This window comes from Telopea speciosissima, chromosome 6, assembly GCF_018873765.1.
Source record: "Telopea speciosissima isolate NSW1024214 ecotype Mountain lineage chromosome 6, Tspe_v1, whole genome shotgun sequence".
NCBI classification, from domain to species: Eukaryota; Viridiplantae; Streptophyta; class Magnoliopsida; order Proteales; family Proteaceae; genus Telopea; species Telopea speciosissima.
The window spans coordinates 40,107,174-40,124,411 of record NC_057921.1 but is presented as its reverse complement, the minus strand read 5'-3'; the positions used below and the strand labels follow the sequence as shown (position 1 = coordinate 40,124,411).

At 40.1% G+C, this 17,238-nt stretch overlaps 1 pseudogene; it reads right to left on the bottom strand.

Moving 5' to 3' along the window:
- Positions 1 to 487: 487 nt before the first annotated feature.
- Positions 488 to 16,886, bottom strand: LOC122665728 (annotated as a pseudogene).
- Positions 16,887 to 17,238: the final 352 nt, after the last annotated feature.

The following is a 17,238-nucleotide window of genomic DNA, read 5'->3' as shown; positions in this document are numbered from 1 at the left end:
ACCTTCCCTGGATGGTAACTTGACCCGTACCTAGACCAATGGACCATTTGTCCCTAGAAGGGCATTTTCGTGAGAGTCATTACATTACAAATTTGGGTCCTAGACCCTCCTCTAGGTTGCGACTCCTACATACACTTTCACCTTTCTCTTCTTCCCCCCAAAGAGGGATAAGGTGGAGGACACGTGGTGATCCCCTGCCATATCATTGTCCTCACAGGATGACTGAATTCATTCTGGTCCCTCTTCACATCTAGAATGAAAGGAATATGAGAAGATGAGAAGAACTTAGTACAATGACAGTGTGTGCACGGGATCAGAGGTTGTTAGTGGGAGAAACTTTTGCAGAACATTGATTCACCACCCTAATCAAGACACATACTTCTATTAGGAAAACACATTACATAAAATCAGATTGCGACAAGGAAACATAAGATACGTCAATAGAGACAACACAAAGCAAAAGCACTCACAAATCTAAATAGGATTACAATACTACCAGGCTAGCACACTCCTTACTAATTGTTGCCACTAAGGCAGAGGCGATAACTTGGAACAACAAGTAGATGGTTGGCTCTTAGAATAGATAGGCCAAACTTCTCAGTCATGTCCAAGTCGTCAGGTGACATGCCATTAGGTAACTCCCAATTGAAGCCATGTACCAATTGTCCAAGTACTAGTTTCATAACTGTTAGGCCCAGATTTATACCAGTACATCCTCTACGACCTGATCCAAATGGGATAAGTTGGAAGTCACGTCCGCGGATGTCAATATTAGTTTCTATAAATCTTTCAGGCAAGAATTTTTCTGCATCACCATAAGTCGACCACACGTTAGGGTCCCTTTGAATTGCCCAAGCATTTATAATCACACGAGACTTCTTGGGTATATGGTATCTGTAGATTGTTATGTCTTCCAAGGACTCATGGGGAGCTAGCAATGGAGCAACAGGGTGAATCCTCATGGTTTCCTTCACAACCATGTCCAAGTACTCCAGTTGTTATACCCGCACCCCGGATCATAATTAATTATTATTTCTTCCCCGTGACGTGTAGTTATCACTGCCACGTATGCTGGAGAGCTGTTCTCACTGGTGGTCAAACCCAGCTATAAAATTTTGATCACAGTACGGGTTTGCCTGTGGGGAAATTATTCGGGGTCATGGGGGACAAACCATGATAAGGAAATAGTAAGTTCTAGCCCTTAATTTTATTTATTTACCCTTTCCCTCGATGCCCTCGAAGTACGGGTCAAGGTTTGGACCGCCCGGGCTATTTTAGTTGAGTTGGGAATAATTCACTTATGGGCCCCACTTGCCTTGGGGAAACATGTGAAGAGCAATTATACCCATATCATGTGAGCTCATCTTTTAATTAGGCTCTTTCCTAATTATAACTAGTGGGCAGGCCCATTGGGCTTAAGTGGCAATTTAACCTAAGGGTCCATCTAACTCTATTTGAACCAAGATTGGGTATTCCTTTCTCTTACCCAAATAGAACTAATGGGTCAACCCATTAAACCCTCTTGACCCATTTAATTTAAAGTACCCATTTAACTTGGATCGACCCATTCAACCTATTTGACTCATTTGACTTGTTGGATAAAAAATGGGTTTTATTCTATTTCTTGCCCAACCAAATGGACCCATCCTTATTGGGTTCTTTTCTAATTAAAACCAATGGGTCGACCCATTTAGCTATTGACCCATTTAACTTAAAGGACCCAAGGCCCATTTTCTATAAATAAGACAAAGGGGGGGGGAGAAGCATTCATTCTCATTACTTCTCCCATCTAACCTAAATCGTGGAGGAGAGAAAGAGGAGAGAAAGGAGAAAGAAGAAAGAAGAAAGAAGGAAAGAAGAAAGAAGGAAGGAGAAAAGGAGGAAGAAGGGTGGAAAATCTTGGTTGGAGGCTTGAAGATCACTCCTTGGAGCCTCAACATGGAACTCTTCTACCTTGGGGTAGGTAAGCCATTAAATCCCACTTCACTTCTTCTATTTTTGGGTTTTAAGGTTTAGAAAATAGGAGAGACTTGACCTAGGGTTCTCTTGGAACCCAAGGAATCGATGGGACCTCTAAACCTAGACTATGGTAGAGTTATTTCACTCCATTACAAGCTCTAAGCCTAAGCAATCTCTTTCCATTTGAGAAATTTAGGGTTTTTACCCTATTATGTCCTAAATTAGGTTCTCCTTGGTTTCCCTCTTGAATCTTTTGGGATATATGGACCTAATGAGGTCTTAGAACCCTATTGGACCTAGGAGAAAGCTTTCTTGAAGCCTCCTTACCTTTAAACCCCTTGGGAAAGGAACCCCTGGTGAGAAACCTTTCAAATTTCGGTTCTGCAGGTATGTGGTTTTACATATGGTTTCAAGACCTACGAGAAACCACTTGTGCAACCGCACTTGGCAGAGACATTCCAGGGCCCCGGGTTTTCTAGGATTTACCTATGGTTTCAGAAATTGGGCATGAGACCACTCCTGCAACCACTCTACTTCTGAAACCTTGTACTTAAAGTGATTATGGGAGACCTTTTGGGGATCCGTCCATTTACTTAATTAACCCTATTTTTACTCTTTATTTAGGTTTAAAGTTTTCATCTTGTGACGTGTTACTTGATTGCGGCGACAACTCATAACATCGGAACATAACTTATATGTGAGTGGGTTTGGTTGTTTGGGCTTGATATTATTATTGCATTGTATATTATGTCATCATTATAAATTATTAAGCATGCTTGCCCATATTGCATACTTTTATATATGATTGTTATGATGTTGATTGGATATGCTTTACTTTGATGGGTCTCGGTGCCGATGGGTGCCGGAACCCCAGATACTACATACATTTATGACGTAATTATGTTGAATGTCATGTTGAACTGCATACGCCATGCCGTGCTGGTAATCGGACACTAAACCAGATGAAAAGTTGATGCATCCGGATTACCTCTCGAGACGATAGGAATTGCATGTAGTATATCTATGGCTAGGACTTGCACCCTTATGCTGTGACCCTTACCAACAGGGGTTTAGGTGTTGGGTAATCAGTACACCGGATTCTGTGGAGGTGGGAGAGGCCAGTCATGGTAGTATTGGTTATCAGGGGTCTGCCACTGAGTGGTCTTAGAGGCTTCGCTCGGCGTAGGTCCCAGGTGACAATTGAGGTTTCATTGTGGCGATAAGTTAAGAGACCCACAGTGTCTCCCGAGTTGTTACAGTAGCATATACCTCTGACTTAGTTGTGTGATAGGTGGAAAAATGGAATTAACATGTGCATGCATCATTAGACTATGTGAATTGTGTGTTTGTGCATCCCCATCCCCTCACTGGCTCAGTGGAGCTAACCCCCTAGTGTACACATTTTTTTAGATTATGATGCAGGTACGAAGGAATAGAAAGCTGTGTTAAAGGAATATGACAACGGGTGTCCTTGTGACGATTGTGCCTACGGGCCGTGAGAATTCTAGGGACTTGTTCCCCTTTTGTTTATTTTAGAGCGTAGGCCCATGTATAAACATTTACTATTATACCTTTGTTGATAGTTATTAGATGGTAATGGAAAATGGATTAATTACAGTATTTATCATCTAGGCTTTGATCATCTTGTAACTATTTGATTTTATACACTTCCGCAAAACTATTGATCTTTTGGAATGTAATATTCCCCTTTCCGCACTCTGATATTATATTGTTTTAATATTGGTTATGACTGTGCGTTGGGACACTGTGTCAGTGATCCTGGCAGCTTAGTAGGATGACACGCGTCGTCCTAGTCACCCCTTATATTGTATTTTATCCCTTGTCTGGGATGGGGGCGTGACACCAGTTTAACTAAATCCTCTTCCTCAACTCGCCTATCTATGCCAACTTTATTCCTCAACTCCTCTTGGAACCTTTCCATCACCTTAGGATTCCTTAAGAGTTCTGAGAAGGCCCATTCAACTGTGGCAGCCGATGAGTCTATTGCACCAAAAATCATCTCTAAAATGATTCCGTTTATACTAGTCCGATCGATCATGTAGCATTGTTCTTCTGCTTGCATATGTTCTAGTTCCACCATCAAAGACAACATCACATCAATAAAGTCTTTCTGGTTGTCTTTAGGATTGTTTATGTGCTCATCAATGATCTTCTCCAAAAATCCATCAAAGAGTTTGCTAATTTCCTTCATGCGTCGAGCTAATCCCTAATTAACAATGCTGCAGATTGCATGACAATATATTGAGATGGCAACCCAAAATAGTGAAGCAAATTTTTTTTGGTGAATAAAAATATATATTAAAAAAAAATACAGTAGAAGAGTCTAGAAGGCTAACTATGGGAAAGACCCTAACAAATCAACATAAGATGAATCCACAACTTAATAGGGCCCAAGAAAAAGGGGCCCATGCTATTAGATTCTCTTAAGACCGTGAAATATCATTCTTGTAGCTTAATATATAAAAGTTTTAATAGCTTTTTAACAATCTCCAGTTCTTTTTTTTTTTTATGAATAAAGAATTTATTTAAAGGAAAGAAGAGAAACTAAATAAGACAGTCCAAAGGGAACAAGAGGCTGAGCCCTAGAAAGAATAAATCAAAGGAGGCTAACAAAGTCTAATCTGACCCCAAGAAGAAACAACATGCCGATTATTAGAGAAATCAGTATCTAAGGCTTGAAGGTGGTCAACCTTAGATCTGACATCAAACACAATAGTACTCCAAATCTGGTTATAAGAATGGGGAATGGACGTCCATCTACATTTATTCCTTTCCCACCAGACATGGTAGATCGAGGCACAAAAAATTATCTTTAACAGATAAAATATGGGAAAAAGATCTCTGTTTGGGAGTGTGGCCTACGCCAGCATTCCCATGTGTCTTTCTCTTTCCTCCCCATATGAAAAGATACCTCTGACCCCTTGTTTTGAGGAGGAGAGAGATAGACACATAGGAATGCTAGCATAGGCCACACTTCCAAACAGAGGTCTTTTCCCATTTTGGGAAATAGTTCTTTATCCCAGACAGAGAACTACTTCCCTTCAATTACGATTGTAGTGAATGATAACCTAATCTATTTTATAAGATACTAATAATATATAGGGAAAAGAAATGCTTACCGGTGCTCTGTGTGTGGGTGTGTACCTGTGCCCAAACAGAGCCCGACACAAAAGACCGTCGCACCCATGGATCTTTCTTGGGTATTGTGGCGGTCTTTTCACACCGGGCTGTGTCTGGGCATAGATACATGCCCACACACAGCACCGGTTAGCGTTCTTTCTCCCTAATATGTAATGGAGATAAAATTACCTGAAGGTCAAGTGTTCCGATATAGGGAATGAAATCAGCCAAGTTAAAAGTCCCAAGAAGATTGTCGTATTCGTCAAAAATTGATTTTAGGTGGAAATTACCGAGCTTGTTACCAATCAGCATCCGAAAGGTCATATCTTCAATCAGGGATCCCACCTTAGCACTCACATCAACCACTGCACCAGCTTCGGCAGCCTCCCTAAGAGATCTGTTTGAGTTAAAATAATTACACCGCAAGCGTACGGGTCAATCGTAGCTACGGGTCGAATACGAGGAGATATACGCCACTCTATTTAACTAACTTAAAAGTAATGCAAAGTGAACCAAATTAAAGTGTTAAATTAAACTAATGAAACTAATGAAAATTAATGCATCCTAACTCATAAGCATCTAACAAAATTAAAGGATTAAATTGACATCCTAACACATGAGCATCTAACCTATCAGACTAACGCAAATTGAAAGGAATAAAAATGCAACCACACATAATAACCACATAAAAAAGAATAAGGGAATAAAAGTGCATCCACAAACCACAACCATATAAAAAAAAAAATAAAAGAAATAGAGGGAGAAGAAGAAGAAGATAGAGAGAGATAGAGGAGAGGGAGAATGAGATTGAGAGTTTAGATAGTAAAACCTGGATGTGCTTGCATGAATGTAACTGAAAAGCTTGAATACTTCATAAACTTTCCTTGGCCTCCTCTTCTAAATCTTCAAGTCTTGTCATCAACTTAAGAACTTAGACTAGAAGGCTTAAAACCTAAACTAGAATTAAGAAATTACAACCCAATTGAAGACTTAAATTGAAATTAAAGCATAAACTAAACCTATTATAACCATTAACTAAAAATCATAAAAGCAAACTAGAACTTAGAAAAGCCAAAAATCACAAATTAGAAGGAGAAGAAGAGAAGAAATTTCACTAAGTGAATGAACTAAAAATTACACTAAAAACTGAATTAAAAAACTAACTACTTACAACCCAAAGGGTAAGGGGTATTTATAGGGGGAAGAGAAGAGAAGAGAGAAGAGGGAAGTGTAGGAGAAATATTCCCTAAGAAAAGAGAATATTCTCTTCTCCTTCCTCTTTACAATGCCTTGAATCCTAAGAAAAAAGGAAAAAAATAGAAAGAAGAAGAAGAGAAAATTGTTTACATAGAACTTCTATTTCGAGAAAAGTAAACTTCCAATTCTAACAAGTGCTTCCTTTTCTTTGTAGATATCTTCTCCAAGCAATAAAATCAAAGATGCTTTGACTTTTCAACTTTCCATAGGTGAGAGAATATCTTTCAAAATAAATCTATCACAAGTAGAATTTTAGAAGTGCCCTTGAGAAGTTGGAGGAGAGAGAGAGTAAGGGTGATGACTAGGATTCCTTCAAGAATAAATAAAATACCCATTCTGTCCTTCAGAAAACGTAGAGCATGGGGTGCTTATATAGGCCTCACCATTGTGTTCCTTGCGAAAAATCATCCAAAATAGACCCAAATTTCGTCCAATTTGGAGTTCGGGAGCCCAAGATATCTCAAGTTGAAGTTGGACTGTCCAGAGCCCTCCAAATGGAATCTTTCGGGTACAAGAAATATAACTTCTAATAATTGCGTTAAGGCCCCTAGAATCCGAACTTTCGCTTCAATTTATCTCCGGCCGACTGTCAATAATTACAAATAAACTCCTACAGACCATTTTCGCGCTTCGTTACGGAAACGGCCGTAACTTCTTCGTTTCAACTTGGAATCATGTGCTGTTTAAACCGTTGTGAAGCTGACTCGATGGGCTACGTATCCAAGCCATTAACACCGTTAAACAGCTCAAAAATATTTCCTTATCATCATCTCCTCCATTTTCACAAGAATTCACCTAAAACCTGAAAAACACAAGAAAGCACCGAGTAACTCTATCTAATGTGGTAAAATGTATGCTTTATGCCCTAAGATTTCACACATAAATGTGCTCATCAGATTCCCCCACACTTGAACGTTACTTGTCCTCAAGTAAAGCAAAAGAAAAACTAACCTAGAATGCAGAAAATCCTAACTCACTTTCGTAGGAATCATGGTTGCACTTAGCATGTGCAACAAGCCTTTGAACCCCTAGGTTACCCCTAGTGGACGAGTTGTATCTCGTGGGTATTTGCAGTGAATATACACCCAAAATTCAATTGTAAATGAATGCTGCAAATTTTAATCATAGCATAAGTAGGACAGTGCACATAATCCCAAAAAGTGTTCAACTAAAGATCAAGGAGCCAAAGGTTCCCCCACACTTGAATTTTATCACCCCACATCAATTCAAGTAACAAGCATGCATCCAGTTCAAGGGATCTCCTCATATTTTCTGAACACTACTCACCTTCAAGTAAACCCCCCATAGCATCGATGGAACCAAAGACTTAGGCATTGAGTATTGTTGATCATACTTCTTTTTTTTTTTTCAGGCATTAAGGCAAAAGTTTTTTTCTTTCTCAACCACAAACTCTATTTCTACTCCACTACTGTTCTCTGAATGACATGGTGGAGCATACACCAGACACCCAAATACTTGGTAGCTTCGATTTTTGCATATATCCATAAGATATTGAGACATTGATGCAAGAGTTTTTTTTTTTTTTTTGAGTTTCCTTCCAAGGAATTTCGATCAAGTCACCCTGCTTCATGAGGCACAATGCCCTGTCTAGTCCCAAGGAATTCCACTTTCTTTCTATTCTTTGTTTTTTTTCTTTTTCTTTTTTTCATTCACTTCCACTTTCATGCCTTGCCTTGCCACAAACAAATTGGTCTCAACTACTAGCCAAAAGATTAAAGGGTCCATAAAACACATAGAGGAATCTAGCCATCAAATGAAATAACGCTCATATTTTCCAATTCAATCCCTCTCACCAGATACAAACCAATTACCGTCCTTGAAAAGGGATTTTTTATTATTTCGCATGCTAGGACACCTAATTCCCTCTTTCTCTCGCTTTGCAATCAAAGAGACATATGCACAAAATCAAACTATTGTCACAATCAAAATTCACCAATTAAGCCCAACATCTCCCCCATACTTAATTCATGCAGTGTCCTCAATGCATGCATAAAAGAAAGAAGAAGGACAAGGGAGGAGATGAAGGGGCTTACCGGATATAATCAACAAAGAGGATCATGAAGAGTCATGAGCTCTACAAAAAGTGCTAGGAGCAGCAACAGAAATCTCAATCCATGGCCAGTAAATGGAGAAATAGCTTCAGACCCAGAAAACACTCGACCATGAATTTTAGTAAAGCGAGAAATAATATGAAAGTTAAGCACAACTGAGAAATATCCAATAGAAAAATCTATCCTCATGGGACAGTGGAAAATGAAGGCATTAAAACTCAGGCCATAAATCCATCCCTCCTCTCCCGTTTGCAATATAGAACACCTATCATTATTTGAAAAACCAATCAAAAATGGATCACAATAAGCATAAAAAGGATTATGAATAACCTCATCTAAATAATCATCAAAAATTGGAGGTTTACTCAAATCAATCCTAGCAATACAACTATCCGCTCTTTGCATAACTTGGTTTGCCAAATAAGGATCATGAAAATATGCTTGAAAGGCATTATGACTTACATTGTCATCCTCAATAAAATCATCAAACCTAGGAGGTTTGGACAAATCAACATGTGAGACAATGAAATCCTCAAAATGACAATTATCTAAGTTTTCCAAAGAAAGAGGGGGAGATCGAATTTCCTGGCTTTCTATGTTATCATGAAAATCTGATTCTAAATCAATAAATTCACTAGGCTCACTAAAATCAGAAATTTTAGGCAAAAGGTGGACTTCCCCAGGTAGCTCATCAAACCTCGCTTCACTAATATCTTTAGGAGACTCAATCTCAACAAATAAATTGTCATGAAAAGCATCTTGTTGGGTGTGACTCTCATTAACCTCAAATTGGGGTGGTGGGCTTTCAATATCATTAAATTGGGGATGGAGTGGTTCATTCTGAATAGGAATCTGGTAACATAGACTACGTTTAGGCTGACTAGGTAATGTACCCATTTCCTCCTCCTGCACCATGGTGATCAGTTGAGAGAGTTGCTTCTCCACGGTATTTTGGCTTATTGTGAGAAGATCTATGTATTTCTCAAGTTCATTCAGTCTGGCCTCCTCACCCATGTTCTGAAATTCAGGGGGTTGGTGGTATGGTTCAAGGAGAGGTGGCCCATTGAGATTCAATGGAGGGTTGGGCATTGGAGGACCATACTGACCATGATATTGGAAATTGGGTGGTCCAGCTTGGTTATTCCATTGATCCCACAAGAAATAGGGATGATCACTCCACCCGTGATTGTAAGTGCCAAAAGAATTATATTGAAATTGAGGACTTACATTCTCATCACCATTGCTATGCCCATAAAGATTAGGGCATCCTTTCATAACATGGATAGTCTGGGGATGTAACCAATCAAAATTTTCCGAAAGCCCATAGTTGGGTTGGGGAGCAAAATTGTACTGGGGTGGTGCAAAATTGTTCTCTATCTCACTACTTTTGGCTTCCCTAACCTGTTTAAACATTTCCTCCAAAATCATGGTTGCCTTAGCATAGATCCATTTTTCTCCCAAAGTCTTATAAGGAAGTGTATCTCCCATTATTCTAAATTAACCACCTATCCCAAATTGAGGTCTCCCATAAAAAAAAAGTTTAAAGAAAAATAAAAGACTAGAAAAAAAAATCCTAAAAACAAGAGGGAGCCCAAGGTAGATAGATCGAAGCAATGGTTCCAAAGCTGTAAGGTTGCCATATAGGTTGACAGCAAGGGAACCCGTATAGTCTTTACGAGCCACCTACGGGCGACTCCAAATGGATTCTGATGTAGGGTGGAGGACTACTATACGTTTATGTTTCCAACGCTCTCACTATGTCGCTTTCCTGTTATCAAGAGTGGTCACCTCCAAAGATAAGTCACATGCCAATCCAAACCACCCAACGAATCAAGGGGCACCAAGATTGACTGGGTTTGGGCATATGAAGGACTTTAGATTGGGCGTACACTATTTGAAACAGAAGAGAAACAAGAAGAGGTTTTCAAAAACTTTTTTTTTTTTTAAAAGAAAGAGGAGAAAGAGAAGAAACTAAAGCACTTCGAATTACTTAAAAATCAAAAAAATAAAGTGGTCAATAATCTCCCCGGCAACGGCGCCAAAAACTTGTTTGAGTTAAAATAATTATACCGCAAGCGTACGGGTCAATCGTAACTACGGGTCGAACACGAGGAGATATACGCCACTCTATTTAACTAACTTAAAAGTAATGCAAAGTGAACCAAATTAAAGTGTTAAATTAAACTAATGAAACTAATGAAAATTAATGCATCCTAACTCATAAGCATCTAACAAAATTAAGGGATTAAATTGACGTCCTAACACATGAGCATCTAACCTATCAGACTAACGCAAATTGAAAGGAATAAAAATGCAGCCACACATAATAACCACATAAAAAGGAATAAGGGAATAAAAGTGCATCCACAAACCACAACCATATAAAAAAAAAAATAAAAGAAATAGAGGGAGAAGAAGAAGAAGATAGAGAGAGATAGAGGAGAGGGAGAATGAGATTGAGAGTTTAGATAGTAAAACCTGGATGTGCTTGCATGAATGTAACTGAAAAGCTTGAATACTTCATAAACTTACCTTGGCCTCTTCTTCTAAATCTTCAAGTCTTGTCATCAACTTAAGAACTTAGACTAGAAGGCTTAAAACCTAAACTAGAATTAAGAAATTACAACCCAATTGAAGACTTAAATTGAAATTAAAACATAAACTAAACCTATTATAACCATTAACTAAAAATCATAAAAGCAAACTAGAACTTAGAAAAGCCAAAAATCACAAATTAGAAGGAGAAGAAGAGAAGAAATTTCACTAAGTGAATGAACTAAAAATTACACTAAAAACTGAATTAAAATTGAACTAGAATTAACAAAAAACTGAACTAAAAAACTAACTACTTACAACCCAAAGGGCAAGGGGTATTTATAGGGGGAAGAGAAGAGAAGAGAGAAGAGGGAAGCGTAGGAGAAATATTCCCTAAGAAAAGAGAATATTCTCTTCTCCTTCCTCTTTTACAATGCCTTGAATCCTAAGAAAAAAGGAAAAAAATAGAAAGAAGAAGAAGAGAAAATTGTTTACATAGAACTTCTATTTCGAGAAAAGTAAACTTCCAATTCTAACAAGTGCTTCCTTTTCTTTATAGATATCTTCTCCAAGCAATAAAATCAAAGATGCTTTGACTTTTCAACTTTCCATAGGTGAGAGAATATCTTTCAAAATAAATCTATCCCAAGTAGAATTTCAGAAGTGCCCTTGAGAAGTTGGAGGAGAGAGAGAGTAAGGGTGATGACTAGGATTCCTTCAAGAATAAATAAAATACCCATTCTGTCCTTCAGAAAACGTAGAGCATGGTGTGCTTATATAGGCCTCACCATTGTGTTCCTTGCAAAAAATCATCCAAAATAGACCCAAATTTCGTCCAATTTGGAGTTCGGGAGCCCAAGATATCTCAAGTTGAAGTTGGACTGTCCAGAGCCCTCCAAATGGAATCTTTCGGGTACAAGAAATATAACTTCTAATAATTCATTAAGGCCCCTAGAATCCGAACTTTCGCTTCAATTTGTCTCCGGCCGACTATCAATAATTGCAAATAAACCCCTACAGACCATTTTCGCGCTTCGTTACGGAAACGGCCGTAACTTCTTCGTTTCAACTTGGAATCATGTGCCGTTTAAACCGTTGCGAAGCTGACTCGATGGGCTACGCATCCAAGCCATTAACACCGTTAAACAGCTTAAAAATATTTCCTTATCATCATCTCCTCCATTTTCACAAGAATTCACCTAAAACCTGAAAAACACAAGAAAGCACCGAGTACCTCTATCTAATGTGGTAAAATGTATGCTTTATGCCCTAAGATTTCACACATAAATGTGCTCATCAAGATCCAACAAGGAGGCCTACCTCCTCCCTTCTCATCTACTTGAATGAATCAACCTTTGTTGCACTTAGCAGCTCTATGGTGCACAACATCCGCATGTTGCCCCAATATGTACCGTATTGTGCGAAACGCAGGCCTCCTTGTTGTGCGTATGGTGCACAACATCCACATGTTGCCCATAAAACACATAATGGTTTTTTTGGCTAAAGATCAGCAATTTGTATTGATAGAATTAAAGGAAAATAAAGTTACAATGGTCAAATGATTACAACCTTAAAAATAGCAAACAATTCTAACTTGTTTCCTTCTGCCCAGACCTTAGAAAATGTTAGACCATAGCAACAAATTATGTAAATCTATAGAAAGGCCGATCTAGCGCTTCCTAGTAGATCGTCTTCTTTAAGAAGTTAGGAGGGACAGACCAACATGAATTAATCTTCCTTTTTGCTGCATGATTAGCTAGGGCATCTGCAACCGAATTTGCTTCTCTAAAGCAATGTGTGATATGCCACTGAATAGATCTTAGAAAATTGGAGGTGTTCCTCCACTTGTGCATGAGATTCCATGGAATCTTGCAAGTGAGTATGACTGTGACCACCGCCTCTGAGTCGCACTCAATCCATAGTTTTCCTACTCTAATCTCGCTAGCATGCCTTATTCCAGCAAAGAACGCCTCCAACTCAGCCATATAGTTTGAACCCACTCCCTGGTATTCTGAAAAGCATCTTATTACTGCTCCCAAATGATCTCGAAAAATCCCTCCAACACCTGTTGCTCCTGGATTACCCAAAGAAGAGCCATCAATATTCAATTTCAGCCAGCCCTGCTGTGGTTGTTTCCACTTAACTTCTATTATTCTTTTAGGCGGTGGTATTGCTATTCTAACCTTCATCAATCGAGCAAGAGTTAAATCCTGGACAGATTTCACCTGAACCCCTTTCACCCTTGTGCAATCCCCAGCATCCTTAAAACATAATTTAACCACTTCGGTAGGGGTTCTGCTTCGATTGTCATATCTACGACTATTGCACTCCCCCCAAATATTTTGGCAACAGATAATCAGAAGGGGACCCCATACCTTCGAGAGAGGTACAACTTTAGCCTTTCTACGCCACCAAGAAAAAAATAATTCAATAGAAGGGAACCCCCTCCAGTTCTGATTAAAAGCATATAGTACCTCAACCCAAACTTGCTTTGAGAAGGCACAGTCTAGGAATAAATGATTTATTGATTTGCAGTTCGAATGGCAGAGTTCACATTTGGAAACGAACGGGACTAATTTGCGGCACACCATGTGGTCTGTAGGTAGCGCTCCATGTGCGAGTCTCCAACCAAACACCGCAGAGCGTGGATGTAGTCCTTGGTTCCATACACTCGATGCCCATGTAGGAGCAGCCACCTTGATGCGCAGAGTATTCCAAGCTGACTTGACTGAGAATGTTCCTGTAGTAGAATGCGCCCAAAATCTCAGATCAGGCCCGTTGTGACAGGTGATTCCACTTCCAAGAATGGCATTGAAGATGCTTTGGACTTGAGGGTCTTGGACCGCCGGCAGCTCCCAGTTTCCTTGATCCCAGAAATCAGCCACTGTAGCAGAAAGGTTTCGAGGAATATGTAGGGGATGAAGAAGATCCTCAATACTGTGATTGTAAAGCCACCTATCATACTAGAATTTAAGTGTGTTCCCGCTTCCAACAACCCATCTTTCAGCTGATCGAACAAAGTCCCAGACCCGTCTAAGTCCAGGGAGTAGCGTCGAGGTGCCCACAACCTTTTTTAACGACCCATTTGCTCTTACTAACCTCCCTTGCAGAAAAGCTGCAAGGTCAGACTTATCCGTGTCAGTGGTCCAAGCAAATTTAGCAATTAGTGCCAAATTTAAGTCCCTTAACCTTCGAACTCCCAGCCCACCTTCTTCCTTTGGCTTGCACAGTGTATCCCATCGGACTGTTATAGCCCTATTGCAATCTGCATCCCCTGTCTAGATGAAGTTCCGAATCCATCTCTCCATTAACGCTATGGAGCTCATCGGCCATAAATAACTGAGAAGTTGTGTACAAGGATGCTCCCCATGACCGTGTGCAGCAGCTCAATTCGGCCAGCCATCGAGAGAAGTCTTCCCTTCCAAGATGCAAGCCTTTGCTTGAATTTGTCTACCAGTGGCTGAATCATGGCTCATTTCACCCTACCTTTCTTGAGTAGCACGCCTAGGTACCTTGTTGGGAAAGAACACGAAGAAATTTGCAGCACCAAAATTATTCTCTGCCTTCTTGCAGCAGTAATTCTTCCAAAAAAAACCTTGCTTTTTGCGAGGTTGATCACCTGGCCAGAGTACTCTCCATAGGCTTCCAGAAAGTGCTTGACATGCCTTACATTAGCTAATTCTGCCTTCATAAAAATGAAAAGGTCGTCAACGTATAGTAAATGAGTGGGGATGTGCACCTGTCTTGACCCCGCAAGAGGATTAATACATCCTCTATTTCGCAGCTCTTTCAAACCTCTGCAAAGCACTTCTTCAGATAAAATAAATAAAAGAGGAGACAGTGGGTCGCCCTGTCTCAACCCTCTTTCCATGCCAAAAAAACCTACTGGACCTCCATTAATTAACACTGAAATCCGGGTCGATTGCAATATCTGTAGCACCCAATGAATCCAAGACTGGGAAAATCCGAAGGCTTTGAGTACATCCACCAGGAAATTCCACTCAAGCGTATCAAAAGCCTTTTGAATGTCAAGCTTCATCCCTAATCCACCTCCCCTGCATTTTACCTCCATCATATTTGTAAGCTTCAATGCAACTCCAATATTTTAAAAAATTACCCTTCCTTTCTGAAAAGCTCCTTGCTTAGGCGAAATCAATTTGTGAAGGATGGATGACAATCTGGTTGCCATAATTTTAGGGATGATTTTGAAGAAAAAATTACCCAGGCAAAGGGGGCGGAATTGTCCCACTTTTTTGGCATTCTCCACCTTTGGAATCAGACAAAGAAAATTACAGTTCACCCCTTTAGTGGCAGTGCCTTCCCTAAAAAAACTCTGAATGCCACGGCAGACATCCTTGCCTATTATGTCCCAACACACCCTGAAGAAAGTACCAGGGTATCCATCTGGGCCAGGTGCGCTCGAGGGGTCTAAATCGAAAATAGCAGATCTGATTTCGTCCTACTCAGGGATCTTAGTTAGCATCGCATTATCTTGGCATGTGATCAGGGCTGGAATCGCTGAAATAAGAGATGTATCCATGGATGTCCTCTCACTCTCGAAAATTTTTTCAAAGTGGGTCACTAGGTGGTCGCCAATCTCCTTTTGATCAGTTATAACTGATCCATCATCCTTGGTTATCTCTCTAATGGAGGACTTAGCCAGCTTCATTCTCGCTGTGAGGTGGAAATACTTCGAGCAACGATCCCCGTCCTTCAACCATTTTTCTCTTGATTTTTCGCTCCATAATTTCCCCTGCAGCTCAATAGCTTTATCATATGCATTCCGATACCTTACATCAGTCTTGGGTTGATGCACATAATGGGTAGCCATAGTGTAAGGTCTTCCAGCAAAGACTGTGTCATGGGTCTTGAGGAACAACTCCGCAACCTGAGCGGATGATACCACCACAGTTGGCACGAGGCCGAGCCTGATGTACATGATGGGTCCATATTTCTGGGCCATTTGATATAGGGTATGGTGAGGGAGATCACCCAACATGAGAAGATTGCCAAGAATCGGAATCCCCCGAGGGCCTGGCGGTAGTCCACGTTCATTACTTCGTTGCTTGGCCTTTCTTGATGCATGCCGGAGATGGATCGATAAATACCGGAGCCCTACAAGTAGTACTGCTATGAGAACTGCAGTGGTCCAAGAAGACATTAGGAGATCAGGATGTGAAGGATACTGCGCACCGATTATTGTTGGACATAAATTAGATTCTCTTCTTTGTTTTTTTTTTTTTTTTTGATAAAACTTCTCTTCTTTGGAAGTAATAGTAAAGTATTGACCAAATATATAGATGTGGATGTCGCTAAGGTGAATTATGAGGAGATGTATTATAATTTGGATTTGTAACTGGACCCTCGAGAAGAATGTCATGATTAATGTTTTTTTTGGTGAAGTATGATTAATGTTAATGATAGGCTAATGCTGATTAACTTATTAATGAGTGCGGGCACTTTAGGTTCCCAACATGTGCATCAGTGCATGCAACGCCGTGGTTTTGTCTCACCCTCCTGAAAAGTGTTTCCGTTACAAGTACGGAAGGAATAGCAGCCAAATACGGAAGGAATAGCAGCCGAATATATAGCTATAGCCTCTATTCGTTTTTTGTAGAAAATTTAGGGATTTTTTATCATCTCAAGTGGACGGTCCACAAGTGCACTTACGTCAAGTTTACCATCTGATGTACAACACGTGGTAAAAGTGAATCGAACGGTTGAAATTGAAAATCCAAATCCACTTCCCTAACCCAATCGGATATCGCTTCTCACACCTCTCTCATGCCTCCCTCTCTCAACAGCGACACCTTCCTCAAATTTGGATCCTCTGCAGCGCAACACAGCATCTTCCTCAGATTTGGATCCTCTGCAGCGCAGCAACACAGCGTGTAGTGTACCATTTGATGGTCTGCAGTGCATAGGCACGCAACCCAACACATAGGTAGATTGTTAGGTTCTGTGCTCATGCGCTGCAGACCATCGGATGTACGCTACATGCTGTGTTGCGCCACAGAGGAACCCCATGCCCATCTCTTCTCTCTCTGCCGGAGTTTTCCAACCAGGATGGCGACAATGACGGCAAAAGTGCCTCTCCCGAAGATTCTTCAAGCGAGCTGCGAAGAGCTTCTCTTAGTTAGATTAGGTTTCTATAATCTCTTTTTAATGTTTAATGTCAACTTCCTTCCCCCTCCTCTCCCTTTTTTTGCCTAGTTTATCTCTGTAAAAAAAATTAGTATTTGCTAAATTTTCCTTATAGAAAAATACTTCAGAA